We start from the raw sequence: 18,685 nt of genomic DNA on the forward strand, positions 1-18,685 counted from the left end.
TGTCAGGCTTTTTAAATGTTAATGCTAATGTTTCTCAAACTGTTCCATTAAATAGGAAAGGAATGAATGTCACAAACTCTTTCTAAGAAGCCAAGTGTTACTCTGAAACAAGAAATGACAAAAATATAACATTATAGGCCAGTCTCCCTGATAAAAAGAGATTTTAAAAACCTCAGTAAAATACTTGCAAACCAAACCAAACAAACAAACAAAAACAAAACAAAACATCAAAAGCATCATTCACAGGGTTTTGAGATGGCTATGTGGGTAAATGGACTTGCTGCCAAGCATTGTGACCTGAGTTTTATCTCTGGGGAACATATGTTGAAATGAAAGTATCAATGCAAGTTTACCTCTGATTTCCAAACATGCACTATAGTATGTGCTTGTGTGCACAGTGTGTGCACACACAAATGAATAAATAAACAAACAAATACTGTGAGTAATAGAGGTTATTAAGCTGGTTTAAAATACTGCAATAAAAGTCATAATTTGGCCTTTATTAAGAGGCAGAGATAGATCAATTCATCTATATCAATGAATGTAACTCATTTCATAAATGAACTAAGAGACAAAAATCACAAAATAATATTCATGTGGAAGGAACTTAAAAAAATTCATATGAAGGGCTTGAATAATATATAAATAAAAGGGACGTATCTCAGCATACTATTAACTGCACATTAATATATAGCCAACTTTGTACTAAATGGAGAAATTTAAAACATTTCCCACTAAGAGCAGTAACCAGACAAGTAAGTATGAGCAATTTCTTTACACATATTCAATACATTGCTTGAAGTCTTAGCTAGAGCAGTAAGACAAGGAAGGAAATGAAAAATGATACAAATTCAAATAGTAAAGAAAGAAGTTAAAGTTTCCTTATTTGTAGATATGATCCTGTAAATAAGAGACTCTATCAGAAAATTCTTACATTGATGAATGCTTTCCATAAAGTGGAAGGGCACAAAATTAAATCCCAAAAGTTGGTAGCCTTATTATATTCAAATAACAAACGTCCTGAATAAGAAGTCAAGAAACAGTGCCAGTCACAATGCCAAAAACAAACAAACAAACAAAAAGAACAACAACAACAAAAAGCTCCACCACCTGAAATAAGCCTAACCATTAAATGAAAGACCTCTATATGGAGAATTTTAAAACACTGAAGAATGAAGCTGAGAAAGGAAGAAAAATATGGAAAGATCTATGATTGTGAATTGGGAAAACAATGTTCAAAAATAGCTATTATAATAAAAGCAATCTACAGAATTAGTACAATCCCCATCAAAATTCCGATGCCATTTTTGCAGAAATGGTGAAAAACCTTAATTTATATGTAAATGCAAAATAATCCACAAAGCTAAAGGAACCAGGAATATAAAAATAGAATGCTGAAAGTATCACCATGCCAATTTCAAGTTATGTATTTATACTAAGGATTCACAGTACAAAAAAGAGCCCAGTGCAGGCAAAACCCCAAATCCTTTGATCAGTGGGGAAGAATAAGGGAACCAGATATAAACCCACACAGCCACAGACACCCACATTTTGGCAAAGATGCTAAAAGTTTACCTTAGTGAATACACAGCCTGTTGAACAAGTAGTTCTGAGGAAACTAGGCATTCACGTGCAGAAAATGATCCTAGTTACCTATCTCTCACCTTGTAAGAATCAATTCAGGTCAAAGACATTTAGTTACATAAGACCTGCAATGGTTAGAGAAAACAACAGGGAAAATACACAAGATATAGACATTAATAAGGATTTTCAAATAAAATCACTGTCTGGAAATAATATCAGCAATAGACAATGGAATCTCATAACAGTAAAGCAAAAGGGCAGCCTTCAGTGGGGATAAAAATGTGGCTAGCAATACATCTTAATGTGCATCTAGACTTGATTAGCAGTTCAAATGTACAAAACCACTTCAAAAAGAAACAAGAAACTAAAAAACCCAGTTAAGAAGTGAGCTAATGAAATGAATGGCCAATTCACAAAAGATGAAATACAAATAGTCAATAAGCATAAAAGAATATCCAATGCCAGAGAAATGCAAATTAAGACTACATTGAGATTCTGTCTTACCTAAGTCAAACTGGCAATTAATAAGAAAGACAATACTGGATGCTGGTGTGGCTGTAGAGCTTCATATACCGTTGTTGGAAATGTGAAAAGTCACTATGTCAGTCAGTATGAAGGATAGTCTGAATTTTTTCAATAAAAATTTTTTTTTAATGTTAAAAAGAAATATATGAACAAGTTACACTATCCCCGGGAATTTTCCCAGAGCACTCCAAGTCAACATATCTGAGTTTACACTTCAGTGTACATTGCAAAACCCACAGTAGTCAAGTTATGAAACCAATTTAGATGTTCACAAATGGAAGAATAGATGAGGAGACTATGGTTCCTATGTATAATTAAACTTTTGTCAACCATAAAATGAACAAAAACATGTCATTTGCAGGAAAGATGATGCAACAATAGAGAAGCAAATTCAGTGTCAGAAAGACTACTTGATACCTTTTTCTCATTTGTGGTCTCTAAATTTTATGTAGATGAATATTTAATTGATGTCTTCTAACGCTTCATTCAAATGTCAGCTAATATGACTTTGGATGGTAGAAAATTTACATATTATCTATTAAAATTTCCTTAATAATTATTCAGTAATAATTCTAGAATATTTTTGAGTATTTTACTATTAAAAGTTAATGAAAAGTTATAAGTAATAATTGTAAATAATTCCTGATGTGATAAACACTGTATTGGATGACTTAATTAAAATGATAAAGACTTAGCTGACTGTTGTAAGGTTGGCAAAACCAATCCTTTAACACTGATCTTAATTTTAAAACTCTGGTAGAACACAGTCTGTAATGAAAATCAGAGAAGACTCACTGTGCATAGCAATGTCTGTAAAGACCTACCCTAACTAGAAAGCTTAGAGGAAAGCTCTTCACAGCAGCCACACTTAACATGAAAAATATCTATATTGAAAACTAAATCAATAAACATCCTGTTGGAATGCAGTAACAGCCTTCTCAAGCTGTGTGATGGTCTGCAAGTTAATAATTTAGCATTTTCACTTAAACAACAATCTATCTAATTATGTCCCAGTAATACCAGTAATACAAATTACATTCTTCTTATAGAACTTTAAAGATAAACTCTACTTTAAAATTTTAAATTTTTATGTTCCAGATGGCATGGAAAAATTAGTATTACTTTTCTGAATTTGTGTATACTAAATGTCCATATGTCTGTATACAGCCACCTTATGGAGGATGAAAATCACCACAGTGATAAAGCTTTTAAGACTCTGATAAATTAATATTTGCTTTGCTTGTGACCTACAAGTCAATTATTGTCCTTAATGACAGTCTTTGTGTGTAGCTTATGACATATTAGTGAACCCAGCAACAGGTGGCTTTTTTTTTTTTTTTTTTTTTTTTTTTTTTTTTTTTTGGTTTTTCGAGACAGGGTTTCTCTGTGTAGCTTTGCGCCTTTCCTGGAACTCACTTGGTAGCCCAGGCTGGCCTCAAACTCACAGAGATCCGCCTGTCTCTGCCTCCCAAGTGCTGGGATTAAAGGCGTGCGCCACCACCGCTCGGCTTAACAGGTGGCTTTTATATTGAGTGGTTCCCCACCAAGGTTTCTATACATTGACATTCTGACAAGGATGGAGCTTCATCTGTTGTTGACCTCTCATTAAATGCTGATCAGGCACATCATTATAGAAGGTATGTTTCAAAACTTTTCAGGGGTTCTTTTGGCAGTTGGCCATCACTCAGTCAATTAAATTGAACCATGTCCTATAAATAAAACTTATGATAAACTAAAACTGGCAACCTAAAAGCTGGGATAATCCCATGTATCTTGGGCAAATAGTAATTTATGTCCCCAAGAACTATGATAGCATGGGTGAATTTATATCATAACCCTTTACGTTTTACCAGAAAATGACAGTAAGGGAATTGCAGTATAATTCCCCAAGTTTAAAGAATACTATTGTGTGAGGTCACACCATATTGTAAGCAGTACAATACAAGGGCAGGTGGTCCTGGGTGTTATAAGAAAGCAGGATGATTGAGCCATTGAGAACAAGCCAGTAAACAGCATTTCTCTTTGGCTTCTCTTCAGTTTCTGCTCCCAGCTTCCTGCCCGGAGTTCCTGCCCTGACTTCCCTAGTGATGGACTAAAAGCTGTAAAGTGAGATAAGTCCTTTCCTACCAAAGTTGATTTTGGTCATGGTGTTTTTTCACTGCAAAATGTGCTTTAATACATACTCTATATTTCACCAAATAAAATCAGCACTAACTGATAGATGATCAGTAGATGATAGATGCATAGATACTTTATAGAATTGTTGGCTTAATTTGCATATGATGATCTCATGTCTCACAAGTGTCAAGCATGAGAACTAGAATTGACCCCTGGAACATGTATGGTGAAGAGAGAGAACTGGATCATAAACCTCTCCTTTGACCTTCATACTTATTCTGTGGTACACATACCTGCACCTGTACAAAGAACAAATGTCAAAAATTTATAAAACACTCATTCCTGAGAGTTATGAACTCTAATTATCAGCTCATATAAAAACATAACAGTCTGGAATTCTTAATTTAACTCCAAAATGGCTATTTTCTAAAGTAATGCTTCATCATACTCTTGCCTTCAAAATAGTGTCTCCTTCCTCACAATCAACATCTGAGTCAAAGTAAGAAGCAAGGCAATTATGATATTCTTTTTGGAAATGATGCTCATGAAAGTACATAACCAGTTGCATGGTTGTAAGTCTTCAATGATAGGGCATAGTAGATGGACATAAGGTTATTAGATGCATAGTAGGTGTACAAGTGGTTATTAGACACATAGTAGGTGAACATGAGGTTATTAGACTTGTCTCCTTAAAGGGGAATATGCAATAGGATTTTTCCTTTTTCTATTCCACCATGAAATTGGGTAGTTTTGTTGTTTTGTTTTTCCAGGCTGAGAAGCAATAAATCTTAGTGACAAAGACTGAAATCTCTGAAATCACCCACAAAAGAAAACTTTCTCCCTTTAAGTTGGTTATATTAGGTATTTTATCATGGTGGTGAAAATCTGACTCCAATATATGACAAGAAAAAGAATGCTTGAAGAAAGCCATTTTATTGAATAAAAAACTTTAACAAACTAAGAAAAATATAATTGTATCCCACAGTAACAATCTTTGTCTCAAAATGTCATGTGTGACTGCTAAAAAATATTAATTTGTGTTTGGCCCTGACTACTAAGCTGTGATACCATTTTTTTTTCAACTACATCTAACTTGTTTGTGTACCTGATAATTAATCCTGGTTCTCAACTTGACTGGAATAAGAAGCACATAGGCTTCTAAAAAGTCATACCTTAAGGTGTGTCTGTAAGGGCATTTCCAGGGATAAAATTAAATAAGGGCAGAAAGGTTTGTCTTGCATCAGAGTGGCATGATCCCCATCAGCTGGGGTCCTGAAGTAAATAAAAGAAGACAGAGAAGAAAGCCAGCTAAGCTAACACTGTGCTTTCTTTATATCCACTGCCTCTGAGACTTCAAGATTTAAAGAGACCCCTTATTTCTGCTTTCAGGGAGCTGCCGCCTACTGTGCCTCCTTGCCATGATGAACTGTCTATCCTCAAGTATGAATCAAAGTAAAACCTTCTTCCTCTAAGTTGGTTTTGCTGAGCATTTGGTAACAGCAGTAAGAAAAGTACCAATGCTTATGTGGAGCCATAGTATTGAATGGAGATGCTCTGCTTCTCACTTTGGGCCAGCCTAAAATTTATGCCAAATGTACTACCTACATTTTAAAACAGACTTTTCTTAACTATTGCTTACTAGAAAGTAATCCCTTTTTTTAAGTGGTCCCCATAACCTTGTCTCTCTTTTTAAAAATCATTCATATTCTGTATCAGTTGTGAACATAAATTAAGTCTTGGTATGTTTACATGTATTTTTATATCCTAATTATATAATGAAGATATTAAGAAATGAAAGACTGTGTATCTTTGCATTTGCCTTCATCAGTCATTGGAGAAAAGTTCTGTGATGAAAGTTAGGGTATTCACCAAACTGATCACTGGGGCAAGCCAGTTCAATTCAGGCACCTCTCCACTATTTCTAGTAGTCCAAGCTGGAGTCATCCTTGGGGATTCCTGGGAACTTCCTAGCACTGCGTTTCTCTCTATCCCCATGATACCGTCCTCCATCATTTCTCTCTCATTGCTTTCCTACTCCATCCCTGTTCTAGCTTGACTATCCCATTCCTTTATGTTTTCATCCCTGCACCCCTCACCCTCAGTTCACTCATGGAGATGTCATCTATTTCACTTTCCCAGGGCAGTTCATGCATCCCTCTTTGGATCTTCCTTATTAGCTAGCTTCTCTGGAACTGTGGGTTGTTGTCTGGTTATCCTTTGCTTTACTTCTAGTATCCACTTATGAGTGGGTACATACCAAGTTTGTCCTTCTGAGTCTGGGTTACCTCACTCAGGATGATATTTTCTAGTTCCATCTATTTACCTGCAAATTTCATGATGTCATTTTTTTCCTCTATTGAGTAGTACTCCATTATGTATATGTACATTTTCTTAATCCATTCTTTAGTTGAGGGGCATCTAGGTTGTTTCCAGGTTCTGGCTATTATGAATAATGCTGATATGAACATAGTTGAGCATGTGTCTCTATGGTATGATTGAGCATTTCTTGGGTATGTGCCCAAGAGTGATATAGCTGGATCCTGAGGAAGATTGATTCTCAATTTTTTGAGAAACTGCCACACTGATTTTCAAAGTGGCTGTACAAGTTTGCATTCCCACCAAACAGTGAAGGAGTGTTCCCCTTGCTCCACATCCTCACCAACATAAGCTGTCTGCAGTGCTTTTCATCTTAGCTATTCTGACAGATGTAAGATGGTGTCTCAGAGTCATTTTGATTTGTATCTCCTTGATATTTAAGGATGTTTAGCAATTCCTTAAATGTCTTTCAGCCATTTGAAATTCTTCATTTGAGAATTCTCTGTTTTGTTCCTTAGCCCCCCCCTTTTTTAAAAAAGTGGATTATTCATTATTTTGATGTCTAGTTTCTTGAGTTCTTTATATATTTTGGAGACCATCCCTCTGTCAGATGTGGGGTTGGTGAAGATCTTTTCTCATTCTGTAGGCTGTCATTTTGTCTTATTTACCATGCCCTTTGCCTTACAGAAGCTTCTCCAGGAGTCCAGTAGGAGAAAAAGAGGGGAGGGATTCTATGAGCAAGTGCATCAGGATCATGATGGGGAAACCTGCAGAGATGACCAAACCAAACTAGTGGGAATGAGTTTGATCAATGTCTGTGGAGCCTTCATGGTTCTGGACTAGGCTCTCTGCAAGGTGAGACAATTGTGTAGCTTGATCTTCTTGGTGGGCCCCTGGTGGTAGAATCAGAATTCATCCCTGGTACATGAGGGGGCTTTTGGGAGCCCACTATCTATGAAGGGAGACCTCCTGCAGCCTTGAGGCAGGGGAAAGGGCTTGGACTTGCCTCTACTGGATGTGCCTCCTCATGGGAGGCCTTGCTTTCTTGTGGGAGGGAGTAGGGATGTGTGTTGAGAGAAAGACTAGGGGAGTGGGGACAGGGAAGAGGGGATCTTTGATTGGTGTGTAAAATTAATGAAAAAATTTCTTAATTAAAAAAAATAAATGAAAGAGTTAAGTTTGGGAAAAATAATGTACAAAAAATCATACAGAAATTTCTGTGTCATTTAAAAAGGACATGAGTAAATATTGTGTTTATTCCAATTCAAAATTACCTGTGACAAAATGACCTTTAAGTAATCTACCAGTGTACAATTGATCTCTTCTTTGGATAAGGTCCCAAAGGCTTTTCATGATAGGATTACACTTTAAAGCCTATAGACCAAATTGCAAGCAAGGGGGAATTTATAGTCCTTCACCCTTCTGGCAAGCTGATTTTAAAATATACTGATGTCTACTAAGTTTCACTGAATTTCTCTTCTCAGCTATGGCTCTATCCAGCACAACAGACAACACAGAAAGATTCATAAAAGAATCAGCCACCAAATTTTAATCATAAAAACATTGCAATGAATCAACTTAGAATAATAATTATCATGACTGCCTATCAAATGGTCATAAATAGTGTATCAAAGCTTATATTGTGTGAACACAACTGAGTTTTTAGTTGCACTGGGGGAAAATGAAGAAAAAAATCAACCTTGGTATTGGTCAGAGAACAATGTTATCAGGGAGGAAACATGAACTGAAAGGTGGCTAAAATTAGACATACGCAATCATTTTAAGAGGCACCAAAGGTCCTCACCTGTTCTCATCCTGAGTGAGATTGCTTTGTATTTCATTGATCTTGATTTTAACTGAAAGACATTGATTGCCTTCAAAGCTGCATTTAGGATGTTATGCTTTGGGAAGGAAAATTAAGGTTTTTCACTCATTATCAGAAGCAAGATTATTTATAATTTAACAAAACATCTTCATTTCAACTATATATTTGTCAATTCTAAACTGAACCATGGTAAAATACCTTCTGTAACAGATAACTACAACAACACAGATAACTGAAAGAAAAAAATAATTCCTTTGAATAACCAACTTAAACTACAAGCCACCTTAACGATGTGGAAATTATACTTGAAAGTAACAAAAAAAATGAATTATTTTAGGTGAATCAATGAATGAAGTGTTGAAATCTAGCTGTTACTCAAGCCACAATACTTGTAGTAGTCATTGTCTCTCACTGATACCAAGATGGACCCAACTGAGACAATGTCTGTTAATTTCTAGCTAACAGACTGGTTGCCAGGGTTTCTCATTCAGTACAGTGTGTTTGTTTCAAAGTAGGTACTGTGGGTCACACACTCTGCTCCCCACCATTCTTTTCCTCCTTCCTTCTACCACCCATTCCTTCCTCCTACCACACATTCCTTCCTCCTATCATCATTCCTTCCTCCTACCACCCATTCCTTCTTCCTACCTGGCAATCAGAGAGTCTGAATGCAGGTTGTGCTGTGAAACATCTATCCTCAGCAAGTTATAAGAAGAGTCACTACTGTGCCACGTGGGCCCTGATTTCCTCTCTTCACTTCTACTTCTCACTGTCTCCATTCCTACTGTCTCTGGAACTGGGGTCTGAACTCTCTTCAGTGCCCCTATCAGTGGTTATCCATCTGTCCTCTGTCCACTCCTCTAATAAATTCCTTATCTCGCATATCTTTTAATAGCTCTTCTAATAAACTCCCTAACCCCAACAATCCATCTGTGTTCTGTTGAACCCACCTCTGAATCCTTTCACTCATTAGGAAAAAGGCCCATACACACAAAAAAAATCTCCTTTATTAAATTGTGTTTATGTGTATGCTCTATAGAATTCCTATGGAATATGTAAGCAAACATTTATTCCTTTTGAGTTACTAAGTTTATAAGAACTGATATGTATTTTTTGGAGGAGGGTCAAAACATTAGTCACACTTACAGTTCCAAAATTTTGAAACAGAGTAAAAGCTATCACATATGTAAGGTTTAAGACATATTTTCAGCATGTGAGCAATGAAGAGAGTACAAAAACACCAGCTGGTCCCACAGTCAATGATGCTGTGATGTGCTGCTTCACACCAACTTGTGAGGGAATGAGACAATTATACTTTTTTGTTGTTGTTTCCAGAAGGCATATAAACTGTAACCTTCAGAATTCCAATACAGACTAAAAATTTCTGAAATAAAATCTAAGCCTTGAACTAGTCTTATGCTTAAATATTAATGGTATGTATAGTATAAAAAATTTCATGCAGAAATAAATGAAAAATATATGCCTCTTAATGTTTTATATGCTAGATTAAATGTTTCTTAAAATTCCTGAGAATGTCCACATTCTTTATTTACTTCTGTGATAAAACAGCTTATGAAAGCAACTTAGGTAAAGGAGGGTTTGCCTTTCTCTACAGTATCAGAGTACAGTCCATCACGGCAGGGAGGCACGGGAGAGAGAACAGCAGCACATGAGAAAGAGCTGTTCATTGAGGACACGTTAAGGACAAAGAGAGGTAAATGCTGGTACTCAGCTCATTTTTTTCTCTTTTATTTAATCTGTCTTTGACTCACCCATGCACAAGTGTATTTCCATGGAGACTCCAAACCCAGCCAAAGGAACAAATAGTTAACCATCACAACACCTTTTGTCAACTTGACACCCAAACACATCACTTTTAAACTGCATCAGGGCATCTTTCCTAATTGTTGAGGGCCAATCAAGCTCCACCCTTGTTCCTCAGTGACTTCTGGACATCTCACAAGGCAGATGCATTTACAACATCCATAAAACCCCAAAATTTCAATAGTTCCAAAATAGTTCCAAATCCCTAAGTAGAAAGCTAGCACATAGGCAATCTCTTAACTGTGAACTCCTAAAAATTTAAAAATACACATTTCTGTAATATAATGCCACAGAGTAAAGTCTCCCATTCCAAACTGATATATTGGACCTAGCTAGGAAAAATTGGACAAATGCAAGAGTGAAACAGAACATGCCAAACAACAAATCCTGCAACTTTGTATCTAGTAACAGTGTGCATGATGACATTATGTATGCTCCAATGAGCTGGAATTGACCCTCCTCTCTAGTCATGCTACTAGCACATACAGCCCCTCCTGAGCTGACCCAGGTTGTACTTTCAGCTTTACTTGGGAGATATCCCACAGTCCTGGTGAAGACTGGGAGGTAGACATATTCCCTGATAGGCAGACAGATGGGTAGAGGAATCATGGCTAGGTAATAAAGGTGGTGAAACATTAGGATGTCTTGATCCTATCTTTCTTCAAACTGACCAAACCTAAATCATGGAGGAAGACTCTTCAGAAACTGTAAAATGACCAGCCCTGAGGAAAAGACTGGATTTTTTCAGCTTCCTGAGCTCCCTCTCTCTTTTGCAGATGGTCTTTTTCTCTGTGTGTTTGCTGCCCATGTGTGTTTCCTCATTCCCAATAAACACCTTTTTCAACTGCTGCTTCTGTCTGCAATGTCTGCAATGTATGAGACCTCTCTGCTGCTCCCTGTAGCGCTCCTGGTTTCTTGCCTTTTAATTCTTTAACTTACAAAGAGAATGAACTTTATCAAAACACCTAGACTGTACTTAACACTGCTCTATACTAGTATCTCTATAACCTGGAGTAACTTAGGTTTCACATTCACAACCACATGCAATGGCTTGTCAGGGTCTACTTATAGGGAACCTGACCTAGCCACTCATTGTCTGCTTAAGTAGCTTTCTGGGTCCTTGTTAATATCCTCCATAACCCCAATAATTCTTGTACTTTGTGTGTCTGTAAAGCTAGAGCACAGATAGTACATTAATGACTTCTGCTGCAAGCGCAAAATACAGTTTTTATCCCCTTCTGAGCTGAAACAGCCTCTGGGTATCTTGAAACATTCTCTAGATACTCCTTTGGAGCAGTAAACCGCTCATTTGACTTTTTTAGTTTAAGCTCTCTTCTTTCAAATGAAAGGCATTTTTCATAGTTATAAGGTAAAGCCTTTGATGGATAGGGACTTGCTCTCCACTAACCCATGTTATCATCCAGGCTCAGGAGCTGAGGTTTCTCTGTAACGTTTATCAATTAAGTTTGCTTTCTATGCATTTACACTGTCTCTAACTTAAAATATATTTACACGCCTTTTCTCTTTTTATATCTTTCTGTTGTTGTAGATCTTGGCGCAGTGAAAAGTAACTATGATACTGCCTGGATGTTATGCTGTTTTGAAGTTTCTTTACCCATACTACTTAATCCATTACCTTTTCAATTAGGCCACACTCAAGTTTCCAGTACATGGGGAGAAAGCACCTAGAAATTTCACCAGAAGGTGACATGAATGCACTGTAGCCAGATTTTCAAGAGTATCCCTTGCCTTCTGAAGTCTCACAGACCAGGACTTCACTGTGCATTTTCTCTCAGAATTCTGATCAACCTCTCTCCCAACAAAATAGTCCACTGAACTCTGCTTACAGCATGTTAGCGCTTTTGTGTGCCACAGATATAAACTCCCCCACATTCCATCCACAATACAGTTCCAAAATCTTTCCAAACACATGTCTCAGAAACCAGAACAAGGGTCGCCACACTTCTGAGTATCAATTTTTCTGTATTGGTTATTTTTCTTAATGTATGACAAAAGCAATTTATGGACAGAAGAATTTATTTTACTCAATTTTATGAAACAGTCATGGTGAGAAATGTTTGGTGGCCATAGTGGGTCTAGTCGTGGGCAGCGACATGAGAGAGCCACTCACACTGTATTCTCAATTAAGAAGCAGGAAACAATGATGCCAATTCTCAGACTGCTTCCACCTTTCTTATTAATCCCGGAATCCCAACCCATCGAATGATGCCACCTCCATTCAGAAGGCATCATCCCTCCTCACTTAAACCTCTTTGGAAACTCACTCATTGAAACAGTGAAGAATTACTTGAATCCAAGTCTAGTCCAGTTGACACTGTAGATTATTTTATCATTATTCTTTTTTTTTTTTTTTTTTTTTTTTTTTGGAGACAGATTTTCTCTGTGTAGCTTTGCGCCTTTCCTGGAACTCACTTTGTAGACCAGGCTGGCCTCGAACTCACAGAGAACCACCTGCCTCTGCCTCCCGAGTGCTGGGATTAAAGTCGTGTGCCACCACCACCTGGCCTTATCATTATTCTTGAAGATGGCCTTTTCAGTCATTATTCTGGAGTTGTTTTGGCTTTGGTGATAGTAGGTGTAAGTCTTCTAGAGACATCTTATGTAAGTACAGTCTAGGTGTTTTGATAAGGTTCATTCTCTCTGCAAGTTAAAGAATGAAAAAGCAGGAAAACAGGAGCGCTACAGGGAGCAGCGGAGAAGTCTCAGACATTGCAGACAGAATCAGCAGTTGAAAAAAGGTGTTTATTGGGAACGAGGAAACACAAATGGGCAGTAAACACACAGAGAAAAAGACCATTTGCAAAAGAGAGAGGGGGCTCAGGAAGCTGAAAACATCCAGTCTTTTCCTCAGGATGGATGAAGGTGACCTAAAATAAAAGAAACCAATCCACTTCTCCCAAAACAGTATTGGTCCTTTAATCAGAACAGCTGAAGGACCACAGTATATCTATGTAAGTAGAGACTGTGCACATGTGGCACAGAGGGATTGGAGGTCTAATAGGTCAGAAAAGGGGAACTTTGCAGGAGGATGATTCTATCTGCAGGTCAGTTCTCTTGTAGTCAAAAAGTCCTAGGGGCCAGCTGGGGTTGTTATGTTGATCTTACTAGCAGAAGCTTCCTGGATCCCAACAGCCTACAAGTATTATCAGTCAACTCACCTTCCTATCTGGAGCTTCTCCGTCCACCTAAAAATTTAAGTCATTAACCCTTCACCTGGCAATAGCAATCCGCTATTATTAAAGCCTTGCCTTTTATCCCTTTTAATTTATGGGAACCTAATTTTGTGTCCTAGGCTTGATCTGCCATTGTTACCATAAACTGGTCAATTGTCTTTAGCTATTCTTTCTGCTATATGCATAATTGAAAATGAAACCTAAGGTCAATACTATTTAAAGAGACAATAATTCCTACAAGTTGCATAATCTTCAACATGACTATAATAAGAAGAATGAGAAGAATGGTTTCACTGGAGAGACATAGTCATTTTGTTAGATATTCATACGTTTCTGTGTTGAATTAGAGTTTTCTGTTGATTGAAGTTCAGATTCCTGCTAATCTTTCAAAGTTTTTTCCTAGTTTATAGTACACAAAGTTTAATATTTCCTTCAAGTATAGCTTTCTCTAAGGGAGAGCTGGAAGTGTGATCCCTTAAGAATAATTACCCTCAACCAACCTGGTCATTAGATGTCACTTTTCTTCCAAATGGCAAGAAATAAACAGAGGTTTATGTTTTCCTTGGCAGCATAATGAAAATCCATCTGACAAGGAAAACAAAAGCTTTAAATAGGAACTACAGATGTGTGAACCATTTGGAGAAGTAACTTGTACTAAGTTAAGGGAGATTTATGAAAGTCTTTTGAACTAGCCTGGACCAATTCTGAAAGTTTATAGCACATTAAGCTTTTCCCATGTAGTTGTGTGAGGCTATGAGTGGTTTTAAACTTTTGTTTTTCCAGAGGAAATTTAGTCCCTATGAAAGCGCCAGAAAGCTGTTCCTGAAGATGAAATTGTACTCTAATCACAAGCAGAAACATAAAATAACTCTGTTATTTCATATTGTGCTTCTTATATCCCCCTCAGTTTTCAGTGTGGGGAAATTGTTTTTAAGAAAATTAAAATGGGAAAAAAGTAAACGAACATAGTGATAGACCCTTGTTCAGCTGAAATGGGGGTGGGAAAACCCACTATTACATTAACAAAAGCATAGAAAGCTTTCTTGTTAGTTATGTCTGCTCTCAGAATTTTTCCCAATGACTCTGTCTTTCCTTCTGTAAAATTCTGATAGGAGGGACAGTTTGGCTGCTGGGTAAAGTGGAACACTTGACAGTTCACAGTTGGATGAACTACACTCATATAACTTACTCTTGTAGTTTTTAGAGGTGTGTTAGAAGAAGCACAAGACGATTGTGCTTTGTGGTAATAATACTGTGCTGTGACAATCAGTAGAGGATGTGCAAACTTGCATGATTCTATAGCAATGAATGAGGAGTTAAGTTCAGTAACATCAGCTGATGACACCAGGAAGCAAAGGGCAGCCTGTGTCATCTTTTGTTTGTTTAAATTTTTTAGATTTAGACAGAAATCTAGACAACAGATTATCCTTTATTCTCACTTTTCTCTTTGTTGACCAGACAAGATATATTAAGTTAATTCAAGGTTAGAACACACATTTAGAGGAATTATTAATTTTAAAATGTATAGGCCTTCTTCAGATAAAAAAAAATTAACTTTCAGATCATTTAAATATTGTCCTGTGATCCTACCAGTTAGTAAATCTAGGTGGATGAATTTACCTATATCTCAAATATATAGCATCTGCTTTGAAGAGTGTTATATACGTACATCTAAAATAAGAGAAAATGATATTTTAATTGACAAAAGTAGTATTTTACAATTAAATCTTAAATTGTATGCTTATAAAATTTCATCTTTAAGCTGGGAAATTTCCTATTAATTTCTAGTTTGTGTTAATTAATGTTAGAAAACTCCAAAAGGAAATTCTCCTGAATTCAGCAAGAGAAGAATAATAAGTACCATGGTTAAAAATTAGGCATGTTCCATTGCTTCAGTTTAAGCATGTTTTTGAAGTTCACATACTTTTCTAGATCCTAATATGTATAGAAATAAATCTATAGCTTCAAACATTTTTAAATATTTATTTAACTTTCATATTAGGATATAATTTTTTGAGAAAGATTGCTAATAAAACCCCCTGGAAGGGAAAATATAATCTGTCCCTTTATTTTTGCTTGAAAGGAGGATAAAACATAAAATGTAATGGAAGGGATCCCGTCTCCCAGAGTTTTCAGTTATTTATTACCCAGTGTTTTCCGTGGCAGCCTCAGTGCTTAGCGTCTACTTTATAGTATAAGGAAGCATTTTTAACTTTCCTTGGGGAAGCAGAAAGGGCTTTTGAAGATTTATGCTGACTGTTTGGTAAAGGCCATGGGGGATGAGGTGCACTTTTCTGCTCTCTGCATGATTTGTTAAGTTTTCTTTCACCCACAGCTCTGTTTCTCTAGTTCTCAAGCCAGAAGAAAAATAAGTAAAAAAAAAACTTTGACGCTTGCCTTCTTAGTGTTCAATTTTTGTTTCTTTGAGAATTTATTAAAGCATTTTATTTTTTAACTTTTAAGTGAACCTGGAAGATACATGATTACTAGCTATATAAAAGGAGAATTTTAAAGTTCATAGAGATTTTTATAGTCAATTTGAAGAAGCAATGATAATAATAAACACACACAAGTACAATGTCTTAGATAGTAGGCTAGTCATGAGTTCTCTGTTTTGATTTCTTCAACAAAAACATACCTATTTCCCTGAAATACAGTCATTATGAGTACTTCTGACGTATTAATTCACCTTGTATACAAAGATTATCAATGCAAATTTTCCAGTGTTACAGTTTGCCTTAATAGATGCTGTACACAATATATACAGCATTGTCTTAATCATTTAAAATTTCCTTATACTATAAGAAATTTAGCCAAGCAGTGGTGGCTCATGCCTTTAATTCCAGCACTCAGTAGGCAGAGGCAGGAGGATGTCTGTGTGTCCAAGGCCAGCCTGGCCTATAGAGCAAATCTAGGAAAAACAGTGCTTTGCAGAGAAACAGCGTCTTTTTATTTAAAAAAATTTATTTATTTTTACATACTGACCACAGATCCCTCTCTCATCCCTCCTCCTGCTCCTCCTCCCCCCTCCCCCAAAAGGCAAGCCCTCCCATGGGGAATCAGCAAAGCCTGGCATATTCAGTTGAGGCAGGACCAAGCCCCTCCTCCCTGCATCAAGGGTGAGCAAGGCATCATCCCACCATAGGTAATGGACTCCAAAAAGCAAGCTCATGCCCCAGGGATAGATCCTGATCTCACTGCCGGGGCCCCTCAAACAGACTATGCTACACAACTGTCTCCAGTATGCATAGGACCTAGTCTGGGCCCATGCAGGTTCCACAATTGTCAGTATAAAGTTCATGAGTTCCCACGAGCTTGGTTCAATTGTCTCTGTAGATTTCCCCATGATGATCTTGACTTTCCTTGCTCATATAATCCAACATCCCTCTCTTTGACTGAATTCCCAGAGCTCAGCCTGGTGCTTGGTTGTGGATCTCTGCATCTGTTTCCATCAGTTACTGGATGAAATATCTATAATAACTGTTAAGGTATTTGCCAGTCTGATTACCTGGGTAGGCTAGTTCAGGCACCCTCTCTACTATTGCTAGTAGTCTAATCTGGGGTTGTCCTTGTGGATTCCTGGGAACTTCCCTAGCACCAGATTTCTCCATTACCCCATAATGTCTCCCTTTCTCAAGATATTTCTTTCATTGCTCTCCCACTTCCCAGCTCAACCATCCCATTCCCTCATGTTCTCATCCCCCATCTCCTCCCCTCTATTGTGCCCCCATGCCCAGTTTACTCATGGAGATCTCATCTGGAGAAACACAGTCTTGAAAAACAAACAAACAAACAAAAAACCAAAGCAAACAAAACATAAAATGAAAAGCAAAAAGGAAGGAAGGAAGGAAGGAAGAAAAAGAAAGAAAGAAAGAAAGAAAGAAAGAAAGAAAGAAAGAAAGAAAGAAAGAAAGAAAGAAAGAAAAGTTTCATCTGGTAAAGAACCAACAATTATAATGATGAGTCAGAAGCTAAATATAAAAATTTAGAATATCATTTTAAAATATCAATGAGAACCCTATAGATGTCATCAAAACTACAAGCAAATTTCCTATTGTGAAATCAAAAAGCAGCCCAATCATTAATTATTAATCTTGCTTGTAAAATATTACAAAAGGCTCCATAGAGAAGGTAACACTTGAGAGGGGCTTTGATGCCTAGAGTCTAATCTCTTTCTCTCTTTCTTTCCATGTATATATAGTCTATTTATATATAATATTACACATATATTCTATTTATATTCTACCAGATTTTCAAAGAAGAATTGATAAAACTATTTTTCAAATTATTCTACAAAACAGAAGGAACATTGCCAAATTATTTTTATGAGGCCACAATGACTCTAATACAAAAACCACATAAAACCCCAATGACAACAGGAAATTTGAAAACAAATAGATGGAACTAGAAAAAAAAATCATTCAAAATGAGGTAACCCAGACCCAGAAAAACAAACATGGTAAGTACTCACTCATAAGTGGATATTAGCTGTAAAGTAAAGGATTACCATGCTACAATCCACAGGCCCAGAGAAGATAGGTAACAAGGAGGGCCCCAGAAGGCATACATGTATCTCTCTGGGAAGGGGAAATAGAAGAGTTCTCCTGTGTGGACTTGGGGTAGGTGAGGATAGAAACTTGAGTGTGATGATATTTTGTATATGATCTAATAAACAAAGCTTTTCTGAAGATCAGAGGACAGAGCCAGTCACAGAGTTAGCCATAGAGGCCAGCCCAGTGTTGGGACACACCTTTAATCCTAGCAGTCAGGAAACAGAGGCAGATGGATCTCTGTGAGTTCGAGACCATTCTGGACTATGGGAGATTAAATCCAGTCTAAAGGAGAAAAAGAGCCAGGCAGTGATGGCTCACACCTTTAATCCCAGTGCTTGGGAGTCACATGCCTTTAATCGGAGCACTAGGAAGGTTGAGGCAGGAAGTGATATGGCTGGGCAGAGAAAGGAATATAAAGTGGGAGGAAACAGAAGTTTTGCCCCCTTCAGCTGAGGACTCAGAGGCATTCAGTTGAGGATTCATGGAGACAGGATATTCTCCTTTCAGCTGAGGAGTTGGCTAGGTGAGAAGTGGCTGTGGCTTGTTTCCTCTGATCTTTCAGTGTTTACCTTATTTTATCTGTCTGTTTGTTTTTATTATAAGACCAATTAGGATTCATGCAACATTTGAGGGAGTGGATTGAGGGGGGTTGGAGGGCAAGAGTACTGAAAGAGATAACTGGAGATGGGAGGCATTTCAGGGTTGGGTAGAAATCTGATGCAAGGAAACTCTCTGGAATCTATAAG

This window comes from Peromyscus leucopus, chromosome 2 (genome assembly GCF_004664715.2).
Source record: "Peromyscus leucopus breed LL Stock chromosome 2, UCI_PerLeu_2.1, whole genome shotgun sequence".
Classification (NCBI taxonomy): domain Eukaryota; kingdom Metazoa; phylum Chordata; class Mammalia; order Rodentia; family Cricetidae; genus Peromyscus; species Peromyscus leucopus.